Source organism: Camelus ferus, chromosome 3 (genome assembly GCF_009834535.1).
Source record: "Camelus ferus isolate YT-003-E chromosome 3, BCGSAC_Cfer_1.0, whole genome shotgun sequence".
In the NCBI taxonomy this organism is placed as follows: Eukaryota; Metazoa; Chordata; class Mammalia; order Artiodactyla; family Camelidae; genus Camelus; species Camelus ferus.
In genome coordinates, this window is record NC_045698.1 from 29,641,211 (window position 1) to 29,660,472 (window position 19,262).

At 43.3% G+C, this 19,262-nt stretch overlaps 1 protein-coding gene across 3 annotated transcripts in view; it reads left to right on the forward strand.

The window, feature by feature from the left end:
• Positions 1–4,047: 4,047 nt before the first annotated feature.
• GHR (growth hormone receptor) overlaps positions 4,048–19,262 on the forward strand; it is a 238,772-nt gene continuing 223,557 nt past the window's right edge. Inside the window, exon 1 of one of the 3 annotated variants that reach the window (XM_032471550.1) lies at positions 4,048–4,551. The gene's annotated coding sequence lies outside the window, so the exon portion shown is untranslated. Of the gene's footprint in view, positions 4,552–5,170; positions 5,379–19,262 lie in introns of those variants that run through there. The other 2 variants (XM_032471555.1, XM_032471566.1) reach the window with 2 other exon arrangements.

The window sequence follows — 19,262 nt, forward strand, 5'->3', positions numbered from 1 at the left end:
TAGGAAGGTTTTAATGCACTGAAGCATACAGTAAGGTAGAGGCCTGGGGTGGTGTAGGATCTGGATACCTTATCATATGACAAGTAGTAGAAAGACCTACATGTTTGGCCTGGAGAAGTGGTAACTTATGGTGAGACTTCCGGGAAGTGTGTCTCTTGAAAAAAACAAATCTATGTTTCTAGTTTTTCCCTATGTGCCCTAGGGATAGAACCAGGTATAAATAATAGAATAGCAGATTCTGGTTAAAGTTCTTTTAACAAATAGTGCAGTCACAAGATGGAACGCAATTCCCAGTGAGGGAGGAGCTAGTAGGTAATATATTTATAATCAATATAATTATCCAGGCAGAGGCTAGAGGACTGTCTATCAGATGCTTTTTAAAAAGACTTTGCATTTGGTGAGAAGATAGAGAAAATAAGCTCAATTTTTTTTCATTTTTATTTTTATTTATTTTGTTGTTGTTTTGGTTTGGTTTTTGTTTGTTTGTTTGTTTGTTTTTTGGCGAGGGGAGGTAATTGGGTTTATTTATTTTTGGAGGAGGTATCAGGGATTGAACCCAAGATCCCATGCATGCTAAGCATACGCTCTACCATTTGAGCTGTCCCCTCCACGTCATTTTTTAAATCTTTACTCTTAAATCATTCAAAGGGGAACATTCATTCATGAGTCCCTATTGAGACTATCTTGTTTTGTCCCTTTTCACCTGCTGGCTGCACATAGATGGCATTGCCCAGGCCCTGAGCTTTTCTGGGAGTGACTCTGAATCCACTAGAGAGAGTCAAGGCAATCATATTCCTTCTAGTTTTTAAGAGCTCTGAATGGATAGATCTATTTTTTTGAAATTCATAAAATAAATGGTGATTTTTAAGCTTTCCTTCTGCCTCAGGGACCTCCTCCTAAGTCTTGGCTAAGAATTTCCAGATCGTGAAATAGTTTTTCCCCTGCTGCCTTTCAGTAAAGGAAAGGAAAAGTAAATATGTCCCTAAGTTGTTTTCTTCCCTTCATGAGTCCCCTGCCATCCTCTTGACCAAGGCCTTTGGGGGTGGGGGCTGGGGACAAGGGCAAAGAGAGTCAAGTAGCAAATCCAGCGTGTTCATAACCATCACGTGCTCTGTTCCACTGAGTCCTGAGCAAAGAAGAAGTTCCCAGAATCCTTTTACCTGTTACCTGCTCATTTTGAAACCCTTATCCTAGTATAGTTTTCTTGGACAAACACTTCAGTCTGTTTATTGTATTTATTGTTCATTGTCTCTCCCAACTACACTGCAAGTCCCATGAGGGCAAGGTCTTTGTGAGCCTATGCAAGTTTTGTTCCCTGATGCATCTTAAGTCCCCAGAAGAAATCTGTCATGGTGTAGGGTCCACAGCATTTGTTGAATGAAGGAACCTGGTGGATGAGAATTCAGTGTTCGTTTTGAAAAATCCCTTAAAGTAAGTGTGTTTTATTTTTAGAATCTCACTAACTAATTTACCAATTAGTATTGTATTAGTTTGGATTCTCCAAGAAAGCAGGACCAGTAGAAAGAGTGTGGTGCTTCAGCCCGGGTAGTCATCTGGGAGGGAGTCAAGAAGTGAGCATATTCTGAACGTAGAGTATGGGGAAAATTTGGAGGGTGGCAATCTTGAGCTCTGTCTGAAGATCTGGGTTTGAGATACAAATTTGGGAGTTCTGAAGTTTCCTTCAATTTGGTTAAATATTTATTGGGCACCCTACCATTTGCTGGACACCAACCTAGACATTTTAGGAATAAATATTAAGAATATATAGTGCCTCCCTCAGGGACCTCAGAATTAATGGGGAAAGCAGATATATCAATAAAAACTGAAATATTTAATAAAAGTAGGTATAAAGACCCATGAGGATGCAGACGCAGCAATAGTTAATGAATTAATTCCATCTTTGGAAGAGCCAGGTATGAAACAATTGAGCTGGAACTTGAAGGTTAAGGAGAATTTCCCTACATGGTCAGAGTGAGACATTCCAGGTAGAGGGGAAGGTATGAGTAAGCACAATCTCACAGTTCGTAAGGTAAACATGCTCTGGCATATGCTGTATGTAGCTTAGAGCAAATTAGTTAATTCAGTGACTTAATTAGTTAAGTCAGTTAATTCAGATACATTTTCCTTCATAATCTGGAAAATATATAGAGGCAAGTGCTCCTATAGACCTACAGGTGGTCATATATGAGACTGGAGGACTTTTATTCATGGGGCTTAAAAAGAAGGACTGCCTTTCATCTAAGTTTCAAATTTCTATCTGGTTCTATAATATTTTATATTGATCTGTGTTTTCTGTGCACAGTTCCCTTTCTACCAAAGATGGAGCAGTCAACTTTCCTGTCTCACAGAATGAAGGCTATAGCTGAACCCAGAGGGAAAAAGAAGGTAATCTTTCTTTGTTAAGCATGGCCCTGGAATCATCTCAGGGCTGATACAACAGATCTTAGAAAACATTTTGTGAGCGCATCTGGCACCTCTGACACTGGATCAAGATTCTCGGAGCTTGAGGGATGGGGGTAGAGGAGAAAAAAGATGAGAAGGCACAGAGGAGCTATAAAGAGAGAACTTGGCGGTACCAGAATCTGAAGAGCCAACTTGGAAGGTCATCCCAGAATGAGTGGAGTCAGCATTTGAGGACTGCCTGCCTGGTCTCCACTCCTGCCAGGGCTGCCCTTTCAGCCAGCCTGGCAGCACTGACCACCCAGCAGGTGTTCTGCATCCCTGTGTCCTAATCTCCCTCTATGTGGGCAATTCCCATTTTAAAAGCTCCAGACACTGGTAAGCACTCCCACTGCTCTAGCAAAACATGGGGCCCCAGAAATCAAGGGATTAAGGGAGTCTTCGGGAAGAAAATCTTATTCTACTATTCTGCTGGGATAGAGTGGAACCAGTTCAAGATCAACACCCACTTGCCTCCTGCCCCAGGATAGGACAGTAATAATCTACACCCTCTCTAGAATCTTTCCTCCCCTTTCATTTTGGGGAACTTTGCCTTCAACAGTTGGGTTGTTGAGCCACAGCTGAGCACCAGAAAGGACTTTAAGGAACAGAATTTCCCACTTTTTCAATTCCTTTAAAAACAAGGGAATCTTCTGTGACAGCTGCTGTCCCAAAGTCCTTGGTCCTATGTTCCTTCCCAAGTCTTGGCCTCACTGTGCTGTTTTCCATGTCCTGAGAATCTTTTATTCTAGTCCTAGGAAGCTTGGTTTCTTTAAGCTGTTGCTTCAACATTTCTCTCTGGGTATAAATTTGGCTTTGTGTCTGGGAGCCCTGTTTTAAAAAAAATGTCATTTGGTAAGCCAAAGCTGTTAAATAAATGACATTACAACTGGCTGTCGGCAGTAAAGTAAATAGTAAAAAGATAGCATGGCTGGCTGCTCCGTCACATCTCAGACAACCTAGGACTGGACTTTTGTACTTTCTGCTGAGAAACGTGTGTGGTGACAGGGAATTTGATGCTTTAACAAAATGACAGGCTTATGCACAAAGACACTGACTTTCTGAAGCACTGTGGCAGCTTCTCCTCTCACTTTCCTTACCCTGCAATGGAATGAGGTGGGCAGGCCGGTATTTGACAGAAGTCCAGCGCAGGGCAGTTAAAAACGCGCTCCCCCGGTCACACACAAGGACAGTCCTCAGGGTGAGGCCCGTTTCTGGACATTGTGCCGCCCTGTGCTCCGGTATCTGGACACGCCTCTCTTCTAACATGCTTTGTGTCCTTGGTAAATTACTTCACCTGTCTCGTTTTCTAACCTCTACAATAAGGTCCTTCCAACTTTTAACTATCTTTCCACCGTGTCCCAGAGAGCAGGAGTTTGGAAATTGGTTGCAGGTGGAAAGAGGCAATGTTTGGTTTGCTAATTACGCTTTTCAAGCTCTCTGGTCCGTTTCTTTCCTCATGCCAGCAGCTAGCTAACTTTTCTGTCAGCGTTTCTTTGAATTTGTTGACGGCACTTCAGCTCTTTCGGTCCTGCTGTCTTTTTGGGAACAGGAGTGGGCGGAGAGGAAGGAAGTGTCCTGCAGCTACCAATATTTTCCTCTAGGAGGAGCCGCGCAGCCCAGATGGGAGTGACGCGCACCCACTCCAAGTCCTCGCCCGGGAACGCTTCATCCCAGCTCCGCGGAATGCTGGTCGGGTCTCGAACCGGCCGCCCTGAACTCCCGTTTCCCCTCGCGGCGGCCGCCCGGGTCCCAGGGGCGGCGGGCCGGGCCCGGCGTGACCCCTGGTGAACGGCGGCCGCCGTTTCCCACCCCTCCCCTCCCATCCTCCCTTCCCGTTTCACCCCGCCCCCTCCCCCTCCCCAGCCTGACAGCCCGCGAGCTGCCAAGCCGGGCGCAGCCATGGGAAGAGGAGGCGGTCTAGGGAGCGGCGGCGGCGGCGGCGGCTGCAGCGGCGGCTGCTGCGGCGGCGGCGGCGGCGGCTGCTGCTGCTGCTGAGCCGAGGCGGCGGCGGGGACCCCGGGCTGGGGCCACGCAGGCCGGCGGGCCCTGCGCCCTCGGCCCACACGCGGACGCGAACCCGCGCTCTCTGTCCGGAGGCGAGGCTCGGAGGTACTGGAAGGGGGCTCCGGGATCGAGCTCTTACGTTCCCCCTGTTGTGTCAGGGGGCCTGGGAGTTGACCCTGGGACGCCAGTTGTTTGTGAAAGTGGGGATCTGCCTTATGTATTTACACGGATAATTTTTTTCCGGGTGACTTGGAGGTTGGCCGTACTCCCCTTCTCCTCGCCAAGAAGTTGTTTTCTGCTGGTGGGTAGTTGTAACCCGATCCACGCTCTGGACGTATGTGTGTGTAAGTTGCGGGGGGGGGGGCGTCAGGGAGTTGGGGGTGACAGGCGAACCTTTCCACGCTGGCGCTTGCTCCGACCCGTGTTTGTGGTGCATGGAGGGGCTTCTTCCGAAGCCAGTTTTGTTAAAGTCTTAGAAGTTCTGCGAATGTTTCTGTTTGACATCATGAGCCGGGCTGGGGCAGGAACCGCTGAGGCTCGGCTGCTGAGCGGGGAGAGGTCCCCGGCGACGAGGCGGGAGGAGAGGGGAGGTTGTCAGGCTGTGCGCGTCCACACCGCGCTCTGCTCCCCAAAGCGCACCTCCCTTGGCGCGTTTGTGAGGGCTACAGCCGAGCATTGACACCCTAGGAGCTGGGGTCAGTAGAGTCACGGCCACCAGTCCCCGTGAGCTGGGGTGGGTGGAGATCGTGACGATCCGAGCTTCCCCAGCCCTGGACATGCTAGTGGTTATGAAATCAACCAGGTTTAAAGTTTTGACAGAACTGCCCGAGGCTCGAGAGCCGCGGGTGAGTCCGGTAACGGCGGGTCTGGAGAGAAGACTCTGGCGGCATGCAGTGGGTGCCTGGCAGGGTCCCCCACTTTCGGGTGCAGGGGTAAGTCTATTGTGGGGTGAGTGTTTTATATATAACCCGGGGATGGGGGACGCCTGCTGGGGCCGGGCTGCGGGAGTCGGTGGCCTGGCGCGGGATATGTGTGCTGAACGGGTGTACGTGCGTGCTGTGTGTGTGCGCGCGTGTGTGCGCCTGGGGAGGCGTGTCGGAGCCTGAGCCAGTAGGGTGTGCGGCGGGGGTAGGGGGGCGGGGGCGGAGGCCAAAGAGGTGCCGCCCGCCTGTTTGTGCCGCCAGGAGACCTTGGGAAGGACCGGGAAAGGTAACGGGAGGCCAGAGGGTTGGGGAGTCCTAGGAGTTTCTCCCTAAGACTTAAGTACCACAGACTTTAGAACACTAAAGCCATTGCCTTGGAAGGGCCGAGGGCTGGAGGTGGAGGATTCTGGAACTCTTAGGATACCTGCAAAAGGAGGACAGGAATTCTAGATGTGTGGATGTATGGGTGCAGAGTACCGGAGACGCGGGCCCAAGTTGGATCTATGGCTTCCCAGGGTGCTGTTGTCCACAGCCGCTGGGGTGTTTAGACTCCTTGGTATGAGTGCCTGGGAAGACACTTCTCCTTTCCTCACAGGTGTTGCGGCAGCTCTGCGCCTTGAGCAACTGGGGCACTAGGCTATTTCTTCTGGGTCACCCTGGAAGTCCTTTCTCTGGGGTGCCAAGCGATAGACCTTGGAGATAACTAGTGTTAAAACATTTCCAGAAATTAAAATGCTGGATTGAAACGAAATAAAATGATTTAGTAGACAGGATTGTTGTTCCCATCTTTTCTGTGATTGAGGAATCTCTTTACTTTTGAGAAAAGCAAAGTTCAGTGTTCCCAGATTAGATTTCAGGAGGTCTGGGTCATTTATGGTTTCCCTTCAGATGGACTTTAGATGGAGCTGAAAAGATGTGTTTTAAGCCCAGAGACCATTGGAAAGCATCATTTGTAGCTTAAGTATGTCCCATCTCTCATCTCCTTTCACCCTTGTAAACTTTTTGCTTCACATGAGTCTAAGGAAATTTGGTGAGTCAACATTCAGCTTTTCTTTTGGAGTAAATATATTACAGCAAAATTACAGTTTTGGTCTTCCGAATGGCATGGAAGCCAACACTTAATGGGCAAAGTTGTGAAAGGAAAGGCTATAAATGAATTGACAAAGTGATGACATGAGTGCATTTTTTTTTCAAACTGAGCATTACTTTGCCTTGCAAATACTTGTTCTAGGCAGAATTTGGTGCTGTTTTTGATTATTAGTTTTTAAACAGCAGACTCCACATCATAAACCTCTTAAACGTGGATACTAGATGCTTTCTCTGTGCTATCGCTGGTGCCTGTGTTAACAGGTGTTTATGATGCTTGGTAACCTATGGGGTTGTCATGTTGAGTATCTTAGCTCAGGACATAATGTTTATAGCGTAATGTAATAAATGAGCCCTAGTTAGAGCTGCTTCTGCCAAGTGCATGAAGCACCCCAGCCCAGCATGGAAACAAATCTTAAAGTTGGTCCAGCTTGGCGAGCCTTTTTGGCTATCTGCTGGTAAGCATTGTTAAAGTAAATATAAAGCTGAGTGATAGAGTGAGAATGTGGCACAGCGTTGTTTAGCTTAGAAAAAAGGCATGGGTTATATAATTTTAAATCTGCTAATCTTAAGCTTCTCTGGTCATTCTACCAGTAAATTGCACAATTATGGAGAGTTGGTTTACTTGCAAAGAACGCGTTTTTGGCAAGTATGTCAGTAATGAAAATAACCTCTATTTCTCAGCGTGTTCACATGTGCCCATACCAACCATCACTTTTTCTTCTTAAAAAAAGACAACCCTATAATCTCTGTGGTAATGATTTAAATAATATGAGTATTCAAATCACCGAATCAGTTTCTGAATACTGAATTGATAAGAACTGAAGTTTAGTAAGACTGGAGTCAGACCTCCATTAATTGTGTGAACAATGCAATATAGGCTATCTTTTTGGCAAGTGATTTTTTTTTCAAACTGGGACAGTATAATGTAAATAATATACCCAACAAAATGGTTGATTAGTATGATCACTGACTTTAGAGGTAAGAACTTCCATCTTGGTAGCCCTCCCTGAGAGTGGGCCAGCTTACCTCTTCTTGGGAGTAATCTGATGAGAATCTTGCTTCCTCACTGGCCAGTCCATTCTAGGAGAGATTCATGTTTAAAAATTCTGCCTTGCACTGAATCAACATTTTCTATGCATTGGCCTACCATTAAGGTGCTGGAGTCACACATAATGAATCTAATTAAGTGCTGTATTAGGAAACAGACATAATGCTCCTTTTTGTAATTAAAGTATATAGTCAGTTACAATGTGTCAGTTTCTGGTGTACAGCATAAAGTCCCAGGCATGCATATATATATACATATATTCATTTTCGTATTCTTTTTTGTTAAAAGTTATTATAAGATATTTAATATAGTTCCCTGTGCTATACAGAAAAAAACTGTTTTTTAATATATTTTTATGTATAGTGGTTAACATTTGAAAATCTGAAACTCCCAAATTTATCCCTTCCCACTACCCTTCCCCTGGTAACCATAAGATTGTTAACTATGTCTACGAGTCTGTTTCTGTTTTATAGATGAGTTCATTGGTGTCTTTTTTCTTTTTCCTTTTTGTTTAGATTCCTCATATGCGTAATATCATATAGTATTTTTCTTTCTTTTTCTGGCTTACTTCACTTAGAATGACGATCTCCAAGTCCATCCATGTGCTGCAAATGGCATTACTTTATTCTTTTTTAATCACTGAGTAGTATTCCATTGTATAAATATATCACAAGTTCTTTATCCAGTCATCTGTTGATGAACATTTAGGTTGCTCCCATGTCTTGGCTATTGCACATAGTTGCATCTTTCTGAATATTCTTTTCTGCCTATTCCTGGAGCTGTTCTTCACCCACTGTGAGGCCCACCTTTTTCTGCCCTGACCAATATGCCCTCGATTCCACATTCTCGCCGTCCCTCCTGACGTATGTCCTCTAAAACCCAGATGTGAAATCCTTAGTTCTGGACTTTCTACATCTGTTAAATCAGCTTAATATTCACAAGCTGTTTTAGCCATATCATTACACTGTTCATGACACTAATTTCAAACCTGTAAACAACTAATTCTTTTCAGATTATTAATCATCCACAGTCAGAACATGATAATAGTTTCAAAACATTTTTTCATGCCTGAGCTTCTACAGTCTATGGGAAGTGTAATACTATGCAGGTAAATGGAATTCTACACACAACTACATAATTTCTCTCTGTCAAGGAATACCAACCCCCAAAATAGCAGATGTAAAATGTTCTAAAGACAAGCAAATTGAGGCTGCTTACTACAGACAGGTAGAGACTACGTTGTGAGGTCTTCTTTTTACAGACCTCTGCTTCCATGAGCATGAGTCAGTCTTAGCAATCAGCATCCATCGAAGGCTTGTGCTGTCCCAGTCCTAGAGAATATGCCATCTGGCCCTACGCGAGATGAAAATACAGCAGACTGAAATGTGTCCTCAGGCAACTGGGATTTAAGATGTACATACAGAACATGACTGAGTCAACAACCTTGTCTCCCTCTGAAGCTGATGCCACAGGGAAGTCTAGAGCAGAGATATCTCACCATCACTGCTATGGGAGGTTCCCTAATGCTCTGCACTTACTGAGTCCTCACCTTCTTGGAGGAAGGAAGCAAGCTGGTACATATAGCAGAGAAGGTGTGCTTCAGAGGCAGCCGTGTGGGGATGCATCGGAGCTCAGTGTGAGTCTGAGATTTACCGCTAACATGCACATTCACTCCTCTGAGACTCACTTTTCTCCTGTGTGAAAATTTGTATGTCTACCACCCAGGACTGAGGTGTTTCCGCACAACCTCTGTAGGATTTCTGGCCCATCCTCTGCGTTCAACACCTATCTGTTAGGATTGGTTTCTCTCTTAGGAGTCTGTCGGAGGCTTCCCAACTAAAGTATGTTTCCCCTCAGAATCTGCCACAGCTGAGAATCTTCTGTCTTCCTGCTGGAAATGTTTTATGGTTGATGATGATGACAATGTTGTTTATTTCAGCAAGTCTGGACATGAAAGAAATGGCTGTTTTTCCTTGGCAAAGAGAAAAAACCTACTGTGATATAGTCTGACATCTGGGCCTATCAGAAATCCCTACTATGTGCACAGACCTTCAGTCAGGACGAGGGGCCAGTGACAGTCCTATGCTCTTAGTCGAAAGTGTCCTTGCTGTCCCTGTCATGTGTGTATATGTTTGCAGTAAGATTCTTCACTCATCCCTTAGCGTTAAGTTCTCTGTCCACACTACATTTGCTTCTTTGCTTTATTCTGTTCTCATACAAAGGAGGAGATGATCTAGGAAGTGCATTTTTTTTAATTCAAAAATCTATCTCACTACTCCCTACCTTCTATTCACCTTCCCTCTCTGCTCCAAAAAAAATTGTGGCAGACCCACTGATAAGTACTCAGATATGTAATTTCTAAACCAAAGTTCTCCTCTGCTATAAGAAACCCCCAAGTTAGGATGGCATAATACAAAATAATAGTAAACGAAGTGTCAGGAAGCCTGGGTCTCCTCTAAGTTCTGTCTCTAATGGGCTTTGTAATTTTTGCAAACTCAGTCAGACTTCCTGTTTTGGTTGCTGTTGGTCAGGGAATCAGCCTTTGTCCTTGGTCGGGATGATGGCATATGATCTTACGTCATCCTATGAGCTTGTCTTTGGACACCTTCAAGTCATGTTATTGTTATCCCAGAGAACCTCTATTTGACAAAGCAAAGTAAAGAAGAAGCTGGAGAAGTGTATGCAAATGAGAAATTGTGGAAAGATTCCTGAGGACAGAGCCTTTACAAGGGCTTCTTCTCGTGGGGGTAGAAGAAGATACCAGAATCCCTGGGCAAGATAATGATGAATGAAGAAGACACCCCCTTTTTATACCGAACAAGTCAGAAAGATTAAAGAGAGAGAAGCAAAATGAAGAGGAAGGATCTGTCGTATTAGCAGCCAGAGTAACATCTTATTTCCCCTAGAGACATTGGCGAAACAATACTTTGCTTGTCAGAGAATAGACATTCAATAAATATTTTATTAATGATCTGAGTGCATAGTAAAACAGAGAAAGAAACTGAAGTGTTGACAAGAAGTCTGTGGAGAGTTGGGGGCGAAGGGATGTGGGTAGGATCAGGTGATAACCAGGACCTAAGCTTACAGAGCAAATCTGGAATTCTTCTTACATTAACGATGGCACCCAAACTAGATGACCAACTTTCCAAGGTGTGGATCTTGTTCAGGGCCTCAGAAACATATAGAATTTTTTAATATTTAAAGCTAGATGGAGACATTCTGAATTTTTTATGGGACTCCATAGGACTTAGGAGACACATCCAGTTTGCCAGCCCTTGGTACACCCCTCATCACAGAGCAGAACATTTTCACTCTCTTTGCCTTTGTCCTATACACTTTAATGCTTTTATTATTTATTCTTTCAGTAGATTGAGCGTATGTGTGAGTTAATTATGTCATCTGAAAAGTACTTTAAAAGCTACTTAGGAAAAGATGCTGAGTAAATAGAATATTTTATTAGTCGACAGGATGCAAGTTTGGCCAAGCTAGTGGTACTTTTGAGATCACTGTGAAAAATCAAAGACAGAACACATATTTATTGAGCTGTTACTGTGTTCCCAGGAATGTGCTGGACCCTGGGGAATATAAAAGTAGTATCAGACATGACCCTTGATTTGGTGACCTAGCATTCAAGCTAGGAAAGCAACACTAACAGTGTACATAGTGTGACTACCGAACTGCTGACAATGATACAATGTAATGAAAAATTATGTTACACAATTTAAGTGCTACATTTATTTAGAGTGAAGGGAGACCTGTTTGGACTAAAGTGTTTGAGGAGAGGCTGTATGGGCAAAGTGGCTCCAGAGCCAGAACTTAAACCATGGTAACGTTTTTTGATAGGTAGACATTTTGTGTGAAGAGTTTGGGAACTGAGCACTGGCAGCCTATCTGGAGCTCCCTGGGGTCACTTGTAACCAGAAGCAGGTAGGGTGTGCCAGGCCTGTGGCTTTGTTTTCTGCTGTTAGCCCTTCTCCTTTATTGTGAATGTGGCATACAAGGCCACCTCTTGGGCGGGATGACTGGGATGGCCACCCTGAGCCTAGTCCTTACCGGGCAGTGGTGACTATTGCAGGATGTCTCTGCAAACTTCTCCTGTGTGATCATTATATATATTCAGTTTTAAAATTTGTTCTTTAAACAGAATTCCAAGAGGTCTATTAAAGATACCAATAGCACGGCTTCCTTTGAAGAATAGGATCTTGAATGGACCCTGCAATGGTAGAGCTGGCCTGGGGTTTCCGCCTCCACTCCCACTTCCCTGCCACGTGCTTATACCGACAGTCTTGACCCAGTAGAGCCATAGGCCCTCATAGAATTTGAGATCCTCCACCAGTGATTCTCAACCATTCTGCTAAAGCAAGGCCTAGGGGCATTCAGAAATCCAGTTGTTACAGGACTGGAAAGAGTTACAGGCTTTTAGTGCCCAGAGTCAGGGATGCTAAATCTCTGTAATGCCAGGGGCAGCCCCACCCAAGGAATAATCTACTAGACCCCCAAGGAAAGCTGAATCCAACATCCTCACTTTATTTATGGTGAGGAAACTGGCATGACAAGACTTCCCTAGGATTAAACTCCACAGCAACAGTGACAGATTTATAACCCACTTCTAGCTTTCTTTCAAGGGCTCTTTCTGCTGCGCCACCTTCCCAGTCATACACGTCGACTTTCACCATGAATAACATGTGGTTTACCTCCATCATTCATGTATGAGGGTGATAGTCAGCTGTGTTAACTATCTGAGTGGGTGGGTTGTGAACTTAGACAAGTGACACTTGGCCAGCAGCTCTGTTTCCTGGGACCATGCAGAGATTGGCTTGTGAATTAGGGCTGGCAGATGCCCACTGGGATGGCAACCACTGCAAAAAGCCTAAAGGCAGTTTGGCATTCTGGACAGGGCACGAGATAGGCTTTGGGATCAGACCAATCTGGCTCTGCCGTTTACTGAAGTGGGGACGGTGATTCTTCCTTCAAAAAGTTGTTGGAGTTTAAATGAATCAAAACAATGCCAGGCCAGTGTTGAACACCACAGAAAGAGATGCCTTCCCATAGCACCCTCCTGCTCTAAGAGAGGAGACTTCAAACCTTCACTCATAAAAGATCACTTGGTACTAATTGCTTCTTTCATATTTTTTCTTCTCCTTTCTCTGATCAACCGAAGTTAATGTGCCCAGACTGTTACCATACAATAAAAATGAAAGATATGTCTGGATTGGTGGCTTATGAAATTTGGCTCTTAAAAGCAATAGTAAAAGCCATTCCCAGATATATATGTTTGTAAGAGAGGTTTCTATCTGCCAGTGTTGGGAGACCCTCCTTAAGTAAAGTGATACTTTTGGTGAGTTAAGGGACAAAGCTGGCCAGGAGGGTGATGGGGGTTGTGGTAAAAGGCCCCTCTGGGTAAAGAACTGCCTGTGATGATACGCTGTAAGATGTGAGAACCTAAAAGGAGGCACACTTTCCCATTATTGGAACACTTTATAAAGTTGACTCTCTTTGTTAAAGGTTGATTTTCTTAAAAGGTAAAATCATGAGTAGCCTACAGATATAAAATGAACAGATGTAAAATAATACAGATATTAATGAAGGAAGGAACTGGAAAAGACATGATAGCCATTTCCAAGGAGAACCACAAATGTGTATATGGTAGAGGAGTATTGAAATGAATAGGGTTATCAATTACATTCCACGGGGCACAACTGCTTCACATTTGTATGGACAAAAATTACTGTTATATCTCATTTCTTCAAGTTAATTTCTGACTCCTCAGAGCTATAAAATAACATAGAGAAGACAAAAGCTCAGACCCCTGTATAGGGTCAGCTAATCCCTGGAGGCTCAGCACTCCACTGAAAGGCTAGCGGTAATCTCCTTTCTCTCCTCATAGTCCAGCGTTTTTCCTTACACTGTCATGATTCCACTGGCCACTCTTCCTGCTTGAACTCCATGGTTTGTGGATGAAAGTTTGGTGAGGTGAACCCAGGACCCCATGCATGATAAGCATGCTCTCTACCACTACGCTATTACCCCCACCCCGTTTCCCTTAATATTAACATTCATAATCATGGTATATTTGTCAAAACCAAGAAACCAACATTAGTACAATACTATTAACTGAACTCCAGGCTTTATTCAGATTTTCTTGGTGTTTCCACTAATGTCCTTTCTCTGTTCCAGAATTCAGTCCAGAATATCACATCACATTTAATTATAACATTTTAAAATTCCATACATACAGTCTTTTATTTGGACCCTCTCGTATATTCAACTGACTAATCTTTGTAACTAGTAAGCTCTATGAGTGAAAAATACAATGATGTTGATATCTAACATCATCTTGGGCACAGGGCATGCTCTCAAAACAAAACAACAGTAAGAACAAAACTTTATTCAGTAGGCAGATGTGTAGCTGAGCCTTCGTCAGTTAGCTAAGAAGTCCTTATAACAGTGTGACAACTTGGAAGAAATTTGACTTTGAACATGTATCCTGAATATCAAGTTTGAAGCAGGACCCCCTAAGTCAGACACGACCCACTCCCTTCAATGTGCTTGGCTTTGTGTGTACATGTCACACTTAATCCTGCTCACTGTGAGTCACGTAGCCTTGAGCGCCTCGGGAATGGAGCTCGGGGAAGTGAAGTTACTTGTGCAGGGATTCATAGGTGGTAAATGACACAGTTGAAGAGATAAGTTTTCTGGCTTCGGCGCCTACACTCTTAGTACCACACTCACTTACTCCCTCCCACTCTTCTCCACTTGCCAAATCCCTATCCTTGGTGCCTTTTGATAGGCGTGCAGCCTTTGACAAAATCTGTATCATGAAGCATGCATGGTATATTTCTTAGTAAGCTGGATTTAGTGTCAGCTTTGGTTCTGGGGATTATTTTCAGAGCCTGCCTAACAATTGTCAGACATGTTATCTTGATATGCACATATATTGACCATAAAACTCATCAGAAAGTCACCTTAATAAAGTTTTGATCTAGTCCTAATAATAGGCTTGGAAGCAACCACCTTTATGTATGCTTGTGTAATTGATGTTGTGTAGTAATTCAAATATTTTATTATTTTATCATGTGTTTGAGTTTGGATAGTTAACCTCTATGTCTTAGTCTTTCCATAGTTACTATTTTTTTATATTTTACATAAGGGATGCGGAATATTTAATGAAATCTTTGATCTTTTTACTTGCAATGTCCCAACTGAAAATTACCGTTGGCTACCTTGGAACTAAGGGCATGAAATTCAAAAGAAGAAATTCTTATAAATTATTAGAGCTTTGATTCTGAGAAGACAAATAACGTAGATAACTAAGGCTCCCCAATGCTGAAATTCCTCTAACCTCTAAATCTAAGTTCAGAAAAGAATAGACTTTAAAGCTTTTTGTTTATTTTTGCTTTGATTGCAAGTTGTTGGAAGCTTAGAGTTAGTATCTAGTGGCACAATCTACATAAAACACAAATTATTGGCTCTGAGTGAGATTTAACTTCGAAGAAGATACAAAGGGACAATCATGTAAAAATGTTTTTTTCTTAAAAGGAATAAGTATGGTTTGACTGAAAGGTAATCCCTACATATTCTACTGTTTAAAGCATTGCACGTTTTTAAATGAGAAAAAGTACTACCTTTCAGATCATGTATATGAAACTTTTCTGTACTTAAATGGCTACATTTAGTTGGCCTGGTTTTAAACCATGAGCTTTGATCAAATGGTCAAAGGACCATTTGACCTTTGACCTTCATATGTGAGATTACAAACACAAACTGTTCATGAAGATTTGCAAACGGTGCTCCAGCAAGCAGGGCCCTTGGGGTGTCCAGAGGAGAGGGCCCCCCGGCTCCACTGCCTGCTTCCACCCTGCAAAGTGCTGTGCGTTCATCTGTTTTATACACAGCACTTCTGAGAAAATTGAAGTTGAAGAAACAGCCTCTTTGCTTTCAAAAAACAAATGAACAAAAATATTTAAACCATATGTTTCCTTATATTGTATAGACTGCTTTTCTGACCACCTCTCTATAGGAAGCCCTCAGATTTCTGGAGGAAAAATTAGCTTTTCTATGTCAAATTAGTTTTTTTTTTAATGTGTAAATTCAGATTTACTTTCATAACTGCAAGATTATAAGCTCCTACAGGTCAAAGGAGTGTGCATTCTCTACCTGTTGGACACCTGATGAATACTTTGCTTCACCAGTTACTGTTCCGTGGGCACCATTAAGGCCATGCTCACTATGACCAGGGGATGTTTCAAAGCCTTTTTTCATGTTATGTTATTTAATCCCACACAAAACCCCTATAAGCCTGTTTCTACATTTGGTGAAACTATGACACAGGGAGGGACCCATAGCTGGTGAGTAGCACAGTCAAGATTCAAACACAGATCTTGCTACTTCCAAATGTGTCTAACGCCCATGCTTCTGGCCACTGCCCATGTGGTAGTTTTAAAAATATGTCCACAAACTCTTTGATACTCCTCCCATCAAGAGGTGGAGTCCAGGTTTCCCTCTCCTGGGGTATGAGCTAGACTTTGTGACTCATTTCTACTGAACAGAATAAAGTGGAAGTGAAGATGGGTGACTTTGGAGACTAGATCACTCGAGGGCACTGTGGCTTCTGTCTTTGTTGCTCTGTCTCTTGGATTCATTTTGGGGGAAACCAACAGCCATGTTTTGAGCTGCCCTGTGGAGAGGCCCACATGGAAAGAATGTGAGGGATTCCCACAGCCAGTGTGGAATGAAGAACTCAGGCCCCCAGTCCAGACACTGAAGCCTCTTGACAACAACCACCATGACAGTGACCTAGGAGGTGGAGCCTTCAGCACCAGTCCTGCCTCAGAATGACTACAGTCCCCTCCCCTCCAACAGCTGGGCTGCAGCCTCATGAAAGACCTGAGCCAGAATCACCCAGCTAAGTCTCTTCTGGGTCCCTCCCCCAGAATGTAAGATAATAAATGTTTGTTGTTTTAAACTGCTAAATTATGAGTTAGTTTTTTATGCAGGTGATAGAGAACTAAGGCTTAGCCTAACATTGCCTTGATCATTTTCAAAGGTCTAAATTGTCTTAATTTCATTGTCTTAAATTTTGAAATATTGATACAGCAAGGAACAATTTTCCAGAAAAAAAAAAGACATGCTGCCAAATATAAGTAGTAAAATATTAATGTCCAGTTAACATAATAGTTAGAATGACTTCTCTGGGATTTGGGATTTTGTAATTCAAAGGACAACTGCTTTAAAAATCCATGATTTAAAGAGGAAGGATATTTATAATAACCATGTTGTTGAAGATAGCATTTTGAACTTTTAAAAAATCCTCATGGGAAAACTCAGGAAGTATTTTGTTGGGTAAGTTATCGCTCATAATCTGAAATTGTCAGGAGCTTGCACTTTACATTATTTCAAGAGGGATATAAAGCGAAGTTGAATTTTAACCCCTTCCCTAGTGATTTCACTCAGCTCTTCAAAGGGGGTCTTAAAAGCTCATAGGTCAAGCCATGTCTTGGTTTGCTCTGCCTGACAAATTGCATTAACTCTGTTTTATGGCCACTTGTAGTTTAATAAATTACTTGGACTTTGATTAATATCTTTTGAGCTTAAGCCCAAGAATTTGTAAAAGACTTTGGGATATAGTACTATAAGCTTATTTAAAGATGAACTCTGAAAGCTGGAAGGAGATGGATTAACGTTGGTTTTAGTACATGCATAGGTACTGCACTTGGAGCATTTTAAGTCCTTACTTAAGGTCCTAGATGATTTGTCTTTTAAAAAGTATGTGAAAGTGATTTTTTTCTTATATATTTACAAAGTGATTGAAGTCATTTAAGGAATCCATTCATGAAGTATAGCTAGTTCTTGTTGGGTATTCAGAATGAATATAAAGTAGAGATACCAGTTTTCTTTCTCTAAATTGGAGAACACAGATCGGACCCTATTAGTCCTTCCCTTTTAATGTTTTGTTTTTTTTTCCTCCATGCATCTTGCACCTGAAAAACTATAAAAAAAAAAAAAAACTTTTATATTGAACTGGTCTTAATACTATATGCTTGACCTTGATTCTTGAGTTTGTGATTTGGGGGAGGATAAAGATGAATATTGAGGCCTGAGTATAAAGATCTATCATGACTCTAATTCATTTGTTCATGCACTCACTCACAAACTCAGTCGTTAACTCAGTCTACATTTTGCCCAGCAGAACAGTGGACTAGGAGCTGGGGTACAATGATAAGCAACTCAGAAATAGCCTCTGCCTTATGGAAGTTCATGGTCTAGAATAGAGAAAGACATTGACCAAGTATAGTTAAAAACAGTTCTAAGTACTGTGAAATAAAAGTATAAGGGGACCTGACCCAAGTCGGGGCTTGGTGGTTAGGGACGGCTTTCATAGGAAGGTATTTGAAATCTACAGGAGTGGAAGTGGGAGGAAGAAGGGAGAGGGAACAAGAGCCAAGAAGATACCCAGGACCACTGAGGTCTGAAAGCAGTGTGGCCAGAGCACAGAGCTTGACAAGGAGCATCACCCAAGGAGAGGCCAGAGAAGTGAGCAGCTACTGTATCTCACGTGGTGTTGCCGGCTGTGTTACAGTCTTTATCATAAGAGTGACAGAAAACCATTGAAGGTTTTGCAGCATGGAAGTGACATAATCAGGTTTGCATTTTAAGGAGGTCACCTGGCTCTAGAATGAAGACTGGATGGAGGAGGAGTGGAAAGAGGTATTCAGGGAGATGGATTATTTTATCTGTTGGAGCCAGAGATGTTGGTAGCTTGGACCAGGTGGAGAGAAGTGAAGAGACTTACAGTTATTTATGGTTAATAGATTTACCACTTATTTATGTAGGAACATAGACTGGACTTAGTACTGACTTGGATGTGACTGGGTGAGGGACACCATGGAAGACTCCCCAGTATTTGGCTTCTCAGGTGAGTGGGGAACATGGAGGGAGATCAGGCCTAGGGCAGGGAGAGTAGTTTCATTTGGGGACATTTTCAGTTAGAGGCCTCTTTAAGACAACCATAAGGAAACTCAGTGCCGTCTTGGTCGGGAGCAGAGGTATCTGGAGATGTAAATTTGGAAGTCAGTGGTTTACACGTAGTATTGAAGCCACAAAGTTTTCACTCAGAGTGAAAATGGAGTAAAAGAAGGAAGTATAGGTCTGTGCCATAAGGAATTCCAAAGTTGACACATAAGAGTGAAAAATGTAACTGAGAAGATGCTACAGTGTCATCTCAGAGGCCAAGGGAAAGGAATCATTTAAGATGCTGATGAAGGGTAAAGTAAAAAACGTCCTGTAAATATCCTTTGGGCTTGTGAAATGGACATCTTGAAGGACTTCAAGGGGAACTATTTTGGTGTCGTGATGGAGGCAGAGGCCAGAATGAAGTGTCACGGGACAGGGGTGGGAAGTGAAGAAAGGGAGACAGTGGATGTAGAAAATTCAAGATGTGTGACTGTCGAGGGAAATGGAAGGATAGAGCTTTAAGTAGAGGAGGAGGGAGAGTTCAGGGAGAGGTTTCTAGACATGGAAGACCTGAGCTTGTTTGAGGGTTGATGGGAAAGAGCAATGGAGAGAATGAGGGGGTGGCTTGAAGACAGAGACGATGGGTGATGAATCGTGTAGGACCCCTGAGAAGATGTAAGTGGATCGATCCAGAGAACAGCTGGAGGGACTGGGAAGGAGAAAGGATACCTGCCCTTCTGTGCTGGAGAAAGGAAGAAGGGATGTGTGCGGATGCGGCGGCATGGTAGCTGCAGGTTACAAGC